This window comes from Prionailurus viverrinus, chromosome E2 (assembly GCF_022837055.1).
Source record: "Prionailurus viverrinus isolate Anna chromosome E2, UM_Priviv_1.0, whole genome shotgun sequence".
Classification (NCBI taxonomy): domain Eukaryota; kingdom Metazoa; phylum Chordata; class Mammalia; order Carnivora; family Felidae; genus Prionailurus; species Prionailurus viverrinus.
Genome location: NC_062575.1, coordinates 45790308 through 45800710, shown reverse-complemented (window position 1 = coordinate 45800710; position 10403 = coordinate 45790308). Strand labels below are relative to the sequence as shown.

At 38.4% G+C, this 10403-nt stretch overlaps 1 protein-coding gene across 1 annotated transcript in view; it reads right to left on the bottom strand.

Moving 5' to 3' along the window:
* LOC125153623 (zinc finger protein 82 homolog) overlaps positions 1-10403 on the bottom strand; it is a 63650-nt gene that overhangs the window by 20272 nt on the left and 32975 nt on the right.

The window sequence follows — 10403 nt, the reverse complement described above, 5'->3', positions numbered from 1 at the left end:
AGTGATAATGTTGCCCTAATTTTGATGAAATGGGTGAAACCAGTGTGTTTACAAAAAAATCCCAACATCTGTAGTATTACACTATTTTGACAGAAAAAATCACATGTATGCCTAGGAGAAACAGTTAAAATGTTTACAGTAAGAGCCAGCAACACACACCACCACATTAAACATATTAAAGCACATACATACTCCAAATAAGGAAAAGATTTTCTCATTTCAAGGTCTTCTTTCAGTCTTCTGTTGACCTGAGGAAAAAAACTCAGGATATTCTAAGAATAGCTGTTTTTCCTGAGTGACTTCTTTTTTACTTCAACTTTTAATTCATGAACCAAGTCTATGACTGAATATGCCCATGTATGCTGGAGTACCATCTAGAAATCAATGGTAAGAAGTCCCTGACTGATGTATTTTAAGTACTGACAGCTGTTTCATCACTGCTTCCTTTCATATCTTAGAAATGACTTCATTTTGCTTCTGAGCCAATCCACTAGGCTAAGATGCCTATGAAGCCTCCAACAACTATTGTATTTCCTTGCCCTACTAGTCTGACTTTGTATAAATCATCACTAAAATAAAAACTGTGAGACATTAACTATACTGGAATTAAAATAAAATTTAAAAAAAAACCTATGTGACAAATCTTTTTTTATAAATTCTTTTTTTTCATGTTTCAGTTTTTTTTTTTTTTTAAGTTTGTTTATTTTTGAGGAAGAAGGGGGGAGAGAGAGAGAGAGAGAGACAGCACAAGCAGGAGAGACACAGAATTTGAAGCAGACTCCAGGCTCTGAGCTGTTAGCACTGAGCCCAACTTGGGGCTGAAAGCCACACACCATGAGACCATGACCTGAACCAAAGTCAGACACTCAACCAAATGAGCCACCCAGGCGCCCCAGCATAAATCTTACTGTAGGAAATCCATTACCTCCAGACCTCATAGTTTCAGTATAATCTGGACAAAACTTGATGATTCTTGCTGTCATCAGATTAATATCTCTTCCTTCAATCATGAAAGGTTACTGAGTAAGGCAGGAAGAATTTTTTTAAGTATGCATAATGATGAGACTTGGTATACTGTTATAATTACTAAAATGGGCTTTGGTGTGACACTTCCAGGATATAAATCTCAGCTCTGATAGTTATTAACTGTGTGATCTTGGACATGTTACTTAACTTTTCAGCCTTAGTCGCCTCCTATATAAAAAAAAAGTTGATAATTATAAATTCTATCTCAAAGGGTTATTATAAGAATTAAATAAGACACTACATATAAGAAAGCACTTAAAGTAGCAAATAAACATTAAATAAAACTCAGCTATAGCACTGAAGATGAAGAATACTATATACTCTTCTTTCCCTAATTATTAAAGAAAATTATCTTCTGCTCTTTTCTTCTTCCATAAAAAATTTGAGCTCAGCCTTGCTCTTTCTTACAATGCTAGCTAATAAATTTCAAACTTCATATTGATAAGCAATTCCTCTTGATTAACAACAATTTACAAAAGGGAGTATGTGGATGGATGAAGCAAATGTGAAAAAAATGGAATTACAACATAATAGTAACTATTAAATCTACTGAACACTTTTTATGTGTCAAGCATTATCTGAGGACTTCATTTTTTATTTTTGTAATTTTTATTTATTTTTGAGAGAGAGAGTGCGAGCGGGGGAGGGGCAGAGAGAGAGACGGAGACACAGAATTTTTTTTAAACGTCTCATCTGAGCTGTCAGCACAGACCCTGATGAGGGGCTGGAACTCACGAACTGATGATGACCTGAGCCGAAGTTGGACGCCCAAAGACTGAGCCACCCAGGTGCCCCCTTAGGACTTTATATATATATATTTTTTCAACATTTATTTTTTTATTTTTTGGGACAGAGAGAGACAGAGCATGAACGGGGGAGGGGCAGAGAGAGAGGGAGACACAGAATCGGAAACAGGCTCCAGGTTCTGAGCCATCAGTCCAGAGCCCGACGCGGGGCTCGAACTCACGGACCGCGAGATCGCGACCTGGCTGAAGTCGGACGCTTAACCAACTGTGCCACCCAGGCGCCCCAGGACTTTATATATATTAATTCACCTATTCAAAGCAATCCTATACAGTAGGTTCTGTCATTATCCTCTTAAAGATGAAAGAACTGTAGCACAAAGAAATGAAATAAATTACTCCGATTCACCCAGCTCTAACTGACAGTTTTAGGACTAGAACACTGGTAATTTAGTACCATAACTAAACTGCCTCTCATAAAACCACATAAATATATGGCCTGAAACAACTCATGTTGTCAAAAACTTCAAACCATTTCTCAAATTTCTACCAACATCTTCTGTTCCCTTCCCTTGTTAACACAGTACTCTCCCTTAAAAACCCTGTCACATTGCAACTCCTTACAAGCCTCAAAAGCAGAAAACCCTTTCACCAATTAAACCATCTCCAAACTTTCCCTGCTTGTGAATTCAGGGCAGAGGTGAAGATCAAAGACACCTAGCACATGATTCCAACCGAACTGTAATCCTCTCAACAAATCAAAGCCTAAAATAAAGCTCTGCAGTTGGCCTCCCTTCAGGAGGTTTACTTGCAAGCCATTTAAATGATTAGAAAGCAACAGCTCACAGGAGGAATTAAATGACTGCCAAATGTTCATGTGAATACCCACAGGAGAGGAGGCAGGAAGTAACCTCATCACCCCTATCATTCACTGGGAAAGAAGAGCAAAGCTCCAGGTCTATGGATAGGATATTTCCCGTGTTAAAGCCTAACCAGTTAAAGACTACCTGGAACAAGCCTGTAGAGTCCAACAAAATCAGATTTATTGATTTAAGAGAGGGAGGAAATTCCACAGGATGGGCTGGAATGCAATGGAGGAGGAGAAGAAAAGCTCTTTTGTAAAGGGTTGAGTTCCAACTGAAGGACTTTGAAGAGAATGTATGGGAAGCGGGGAACAATTCTAGAATGGTTGCAGTTTCTGAGGTAAGACTAGGAAAGGCTAGGATTAATTGGAGACTAAGTGCTATCTTGAAGGGAGGGTAGTTTAGCAATTGGGTATCTCCAGTAATAAAAATAAAAAATAGCAAAGCAAGTGTGGAGCTTCACTGGTAAAACAGCTGTAATCTCTCAAAGAGGGAGTTGTGATCGCATTTTACAGTTGCTGCATGAAATAATAATTTCAATTTTGCAGCTGGCTTTATCTGTCTCCTGTCTCCCAGCCTGATTAATGCAAATGCTTTTTCTCTTTTCAGTCCGCACTGATTTTTATTCTTTCTCAGGAGACTCAAAGGTTTTAAACCATGCACAGAAAAATAAAAGTTACATTTCACGGAACAAAGAAATACAAATTCGTCCTCATATACTTTAGATAGACAAATAGATATAGACATAAAAATGGTTATTTCCTCTTTCTCTCGTTCCTAAAGATCAGCAGGATTGGGGGGAAAAGGACGGGAATCTTGAGACACTGAACCTTTCTTGGAACTCAGCCCGACCTGGCTAACTCAGAACACACCCCCGCTATCACACTTGCTCCCACCATCACCACGCACATAACCCGATGGAAATTAAAGAGGGAGCCGGGAGGTAAAGCTCAGCCTTCAGAGAAAGGCCGAGTACAAAGGCCACGTCTGGAATCCGTCTCCGAATTTCCTTTACGAGGGAGCTCTGATTAAGCCGTGGTTCTGAGAGCAGCAGTTCTCGAAACCGTCTTTTTGTTGAGGGCCTTCACTCTGGGGTTCATGCATCTAACTCGAAGCCATTCTGGGCCAAGAAATCTGTGCGGCCCTTAAGCGGAAAGGGAAAGGACGCCTCAGGGCACCCAATGCCCAGTAGCGTCACAAATTCCACAGTCACTGCAACCCAGTTCACACAGAAGCCCGCGCCACCCCCGCGCCGCCCCCGCGCCCATTTCCTCAATGCACGCGACCAACTCACCTCTCGGAGCCGACACCAGCAAGAAAGCCGGAAGGAAACTACGAGCAGAGGCCTGTGGGAAATGTAGTCTTCGGTAGGGAGGGCCCGCCCCCGCCCCAACTTGTTGCTCGGAGTGCGCAAGCGCGAATGCCTGCGGGAGAGAGCTAGATCGCCGGGCGGCATTTAGGGTTTGACGGTGGGCTACTAGGGGAGGGGCTTCAAGGCTCCCTAGGAATGGACGAAGCGAGTTCTGCGAGCCCGTTTTGTGTTTGTAGCTGAGGAAGCCCTAGTATGGCTTAGAATGCACTTGGCACCAACAAGCACATAATGTATGTACTAGGGGCGCAGCAGATGCTTAGTATATATGCTCAAATATATATGCATCAAGTACTCAATAAAAATATCCCAGAACTAAAACAGAACCAGGATATAACAGAACCGGGAGCAGGACGACACGGAATGGTCCCCCGTGCTAGCTCGCTCTCCCGCCTTCCATTCCTTCCTCCTCTCGGTTTTTCGCCTTCTTGCAGTTGTGAAGATGTTGTTCTATAAATTGTTAGGTTAAGATGGTTGATAAAATTGTTTCCCACCTTATCGGCCGTTTCTTTTTCTCCAGCTTCAGTTGCCAGCCATCAGTTGCCTTCCCGAAGCAGACAGTCCTTCTTTGGTGAGGTCAGTAGTAGTCTAATGCTGTGTCAGAATGTGTAAATCATTCACCTCACTTCATTTCATTACTAGGCATTTTATCAAATCAGATCATAAGAAGATGGGTGAGTACAGTACAATAAGATAGTTTAAGAGAAAATGACACATCCACGTAACTTTTATTACACCATATTGTTATAATTGTTCTATTTCATTATTGTTGTTAATCTCTTGCTGTGCCTAAATTATAAATTAAGCTTCATTATAGGTATGTATGTATAGAAAAAAAAGCAGTCTATATGGGGCTTACTATCCACCCTTTTGGTCATCACCTGAGGGTCTTGAAATGTGTCCTCTGAGGATAAGGATGGGGGGACTATAAGGTGTGTCTATTACTGTTTTCCCTTTAGTTCTATCAAGTTTTGCTTCAAGTATTTTTGAGCTATGTATATGTGTGTGTGTGTGTGTATATATATATACATATATACGTATATGTATATATATACGTATATATATACGTATATACGTATATGTATATATATACGTATATATGTATATATATAATACATATATACACATATACATATATATATACATATATACATATATATAGTCTTCCTGATGAAGAAGATTGAAAAGTGAACATTAGGAAAAGTATCTTCAGAAGTGTTTCTCAGGTGACTAATAATTGAATTTGTTATGTCCTGGGTTTGGTTCAGGAAATAAATGGGATAAGCCCACCAGGATTTATCCATCATTGTAGCATCCTCCCATTTCAAATGTTTTGATACAGTAGTTCTCTCAAGAATATAAGACTTGGGGCGCCTGGGTGGCTCAGTTGGTTAAGTGTCCAACTTCAGCTCAGGTCATGATCTCATGGTCTGTGGGTTCAAGCTCCTCATTGGGCTTTGTGCTGATAGCTCAGAGCCTGGAGCCTGCTTCTGATTCTGTGTCTCCCTCTCTTCTCTGTCTCTCCCGCTCGTGCTCTATCTCTGTCTCTCTCTCAAAAATAAATAAATGTTAAAAAAAAAAAAGAATATAAGACTTTACAAATTATTTGACAATGTCAAGGCCAATCTTATTAAGTCCCACTTTGCAAATAGGAAAATATATGTGAAGTAGAAGATACATGAAAATACAAATTCTATTTCTCCCTTTAGTTCATTCAGTTTTTATCATGTATTTTTAAGCCTGTTAAATAGTGTATACACATTTATGATTGTGTGTGTTCCCAATGAATTGACCCTTCTATTATGAAATATTTCTCTATGTCTCTTGTCTTTAAAAAATTTTTTTTAACGTTTATTCCTTTTTGAGAGACAGAGACATAGCATGAGCGGCAGGAGGATCAGACAGAGGGAGACACAGAATCTGAAGCAGGCTCCAGGCCCTGAGCTGTCAGCACAGAGCCCGGCGCAGGTCTTAAACCCAGAAACTGTGAGATCATGACCTGAGCCTCAGTCAGACATTGTACTGACTGAGCCACCCAGGTGTCTCTGTGTCTCTCTTGTCTTAACGTCTATTTTGTCTAGTATCAGTACAGTCACTATAGTTTTCTTATGCTTACTGTTTGGCTAATATATCTTTTTCCATTTTTTTTCTTGAACCTACCTGTGATTTTATATTTATTATACATTTCTGATAGATATCATGTAATTTGGGTTTTACATTTGTTACCCAGTATGACAGTCTCTTGGATTTTCATTGAAATACTTAGTCCATTTATATTTATGTTATTATTAACTTGGTTGGATTTATGTTTACTATTTGGTTGATACCTATTTACCACATTTTTTATTAACTACTTTCCTGTCTTTTTTGGAGAATTGATCATTTTTTCTGATAGATTTGAATTCTTCTGTTGGCACTCAGCTATACCTTTATGCATCTTGTTAGAGGTTGCTCTAGGGATTAAAATATGCATTCTTGTTTAAACATAGTTTACCTAGAATTAATATTGTACCACTCCATGTAAAATACGAGAACCTTGTAAACAATATCATTTCATTTATACTTCTTATTCTTTGTCCTACTGTTGGCATACATATTTCAGCTACATACATTCCATTATTTTGGTTTAAACAGTTATATATTTTAATAACTTATAAAGAAGGAAGCATATGTTATATTTATTCACATATTGACTATATCTGATGTTCTTCCTTCCTGTTGAGACTGTATTTTCATCTGAAGTCAGTTCTCTTTAACCTGAAGAGTTTCCTTTACCAGAACTGTAGTTCTGCTAGTTAAAATCTAAATATTCATTTATCTGAAAATGTCTTTATTTCATCTTCATTATAAAAGCATGTTTTCTCTGGAAATAGAATTCTGAGTTGACCTATTTTTCTTTAGTTTTTCCAGATGTTATTCTATTGTCTTTTGGCTACTATTGTTTCGTCTTTTTTTTACATTATCAGAATTTTATTTTATTTTTTAATTTCAGGCATAGAGTGTAATGATTCATGACTTACATATAACACCCAGTGTACATCCCAACAAGTGTCCTCCTTAATGTCCCTCACCTCTTTAGCCTTTACCCAACCCAACATCCTGTCAGCAACCCTGTTTGTTCTCTGTATTTAAGAGTATCTTATGGTTTGTCTCCCCCTGTTTTTATATTATTTTTGTTTCCTTTCCCTTATCTTCATTTGTTTTGTCTTAAATTCCACATATGAGTGAAATCATATGGTATTTGTCTTTCTCTGACTGACTTATTTTGCTCAACATAATACACTCTAGTTCCAGCCACATTGTTGCAAATGGCAAGATTTCATTCTTTTTGATAGCAGAGTGATATTCCATTACACATACACACACACACACGCACACACACACGCACACACACCACATCTTCTTTATCCATTCATCAGTCAATGGATATTTGGGCTCTTTCCATACTTTGGCTATTGTCAATAGTGCTTCTATAAACATTGGGGTGCCATGTGCCCCTTCAAATCAGCATTTGTGTATCCTTTGGATAAATACCTAAAATACTTAGTAGTGCAATTGCTGGGTCATAGGGTAGTTCTATTTTTAATTTTTTGAGGAACCTGCATACTTTTTTCCAAAGTGGATGCACCAGTTTGCATTCCTACCAGCAATGCAAAAGGATTCCTTTTTTCTCCACATCCTTGCCAACATCTGTTGTTGCCTGAGTTGTTAATGTTAGCCATTCTGACAAGTGTGCAGTGGTATCTCATTGTGGTTTTCATTAGTATTTCTCTGATGATGAGTGATGCTGAGCATTTTTTCTTGTGTCTGTTAGCCATCTGGATGTCTTCTTTGGAAAAGTGTCTATTCATGTCTTTTGCCCATTTCTTCACTGGATTATTTGTTTTTTGGGTGTTGAGTTTGATACGTTCTTTATAGATTTTGGATACTAACCCTGTAACTGATATGTCCTTTGCAAATATCTTCTCCCATTCTGTTGTTTGCCTTTTAGTTTTGCTGATTGTTTCCTTCACTGTGCAGAAGATTTTTATTTTGATGAAGTCTCAGTAGTTCATTTTTGCTTCTGTTTCCCTTGTCAAGTAAGAAGTTGGTGCAGCCAAGATCAAGGAGGTTGTTGCCTATTTTCTCCTCTAGGATTAAAAAAAAATTTTTTTAATGTTTATTTATTTTTGAGAGAGAGAGAGACAAAGCGCAAACAGGGGAGGGGCAGAGAGAGAGGGAGACACAGAATCCAAAGCAGGCTCCAGGCTCTGAGCTGTCAGCTACAACCCACGAAATGTGAGATCATGACCTGAGGCAAAGTCAGATACTTAACTGACTGAGCCACGCACGTGCCCCTCTCCTCTAGGATTTTAATGGTTCCCGTCGTATGTTTAGGTCTTTTATCCATTTTGAGTTTATTTTTGCGTATGGTGTAAGAAAGTGGCCCAGGTTCATTCTTCTGCATCTCACTGTCCAGTTTTCCAAACACCATTTGTGAAAGAGACTGTCTTTTTCCATTGGATATTCTTTCCTGCTTTGTCAAAGATTAGTTGACCATACATTTCTGAGTCCATTTCTGGGTTCTCTATTTTGTTTCATTGATCTATATGTCTGTTCTTGTGCCAGTACCACAATGTCTTGATGATTACAGCTTTGTAATACAGCTTGAAGTCCAGAATTGTGATGCCTCCAGCTTTGGTTTTCTTTTTCAGGATTGCTTTGGCTACTCATGGTCTTTTGTGGTTCCATACATATTTTAGGATTGTTTCTTCTAGCTCAGCGAAGAATGCTGGTGTTATTTTGATAGGGATTGCTGGCTACTATTGTTTCTAATTAAGTCAGCATTATTCATGTTTTTGGTCCCCAATATTTTATGTATTATTTTTCTCTGTCTGATTATAAGATTTTCTATTTATTGAATTTTGGTGGTTTTGGTCATAGTTCTGTCCTACCACACTCTGTCAGTACTCTCATTCTAGAACTCTAGTTATGAGTATTGTTCCATAGGTACCTCTGTATTTTTTCAATGTTTTTACTTTTTTGTATTTCAGATTGGATTATTATTGACCTATCATGGTGATCACTGACTGTTTCTTCTGATGCCTCCCATCTGTTCTTATGCTTATTCAGTGAAATTTTCATTTCAGTTTTTTTCAGTTATAAAACTTGCATTTTCAGTTCTATTTTATACATACTGATTTTCTGCTGAGGTTCCAGTTGTTGACTCAAAATGAACAAATCTTTTAGAAGCTCTAAGAAAGAGAGTTTTTTAACATTTATTTATTTTTGAGAGACAGAGACGGGGGAGGGGCAGGGAAAGAAGGAGATACAGAATCCAAGGCAGGCTCCAGGCTCTGAGCAAGCTATCAGCATGGAGCCCAACATGGGGCTTGAACCCACAAACATGAGATCATGGCCTGAGTCACAGTTGGATACTGAACAGACTGAGCCACCCAAGAACACCTGTGGAGAGATGTTTTTAAGATGCTGTAAACATCTGTTTTTCATCAGACTTTCACCTGCTACTTTTAGCATCCATTGATGATTCTTACCAGATCAATTATTATTGTGATGGTTGATTATTGGTGATAATCTAATTCCGCCATTCCTTCCACATTAGTAATTTGGTGTTCTACTATAAAGCATGTTTCATGGGTTCCTATTTTAGCCACTGGGTTATTAAATGGTTTTACTTAATCTGTTACTATTATGACATATTGTTATACTCAGATTATCCCATATTTGGCCAGTGGGAACTCCTTCAGACTGCCACTGTGATCTTTTGACATTGCAATCACTTTTCGAGCACTTCCCTACTTTCTGCCTCCACACAATGTTCCAAAACCATCTTGTGTTTTCTCTGCTCAGTGCTTATATATGCTATTTCTCCAAGTTCCTTGGATCTGGGTGCTGGATATTCTCACTGGTACTGGGATGTCGTTTCTTTTTTGTCCTCTCTGCTAGAAAACACACACACACACACACACACACACACACACACACACACACACACCTCTATATGTATTTCTATATTTATCTATTTAAAAATATCATGGGGGCAACCTGGCTGGCTCAGTTGGTAGAGCATCTGACTCTACATTGATCTTGGGGTGGTAAGTTGGAGTCCCATCTTGGGTGTAGGGATTACTTAAAAAATGCACAAAAATATGACTTTATAGTGATACCTCCAATTTCAACCCAACACCACAGGGTTCATCTAGCCTCCTTCTCTCCATATTGCAGTTACCTTCTCCAGCAGTGATAAGCTTTTCTCCCATTATATTAGCTTAATCCCATAATATATTTACTTTTTTGCTTGATTCTAGAATATATGAAGTAGTAGTTTCAGAATTGCTAATCTATATCATTGTACAAATCAATCCTACTAGCTAGTTATTTGTTTATGGTTGTTTTTTGTTT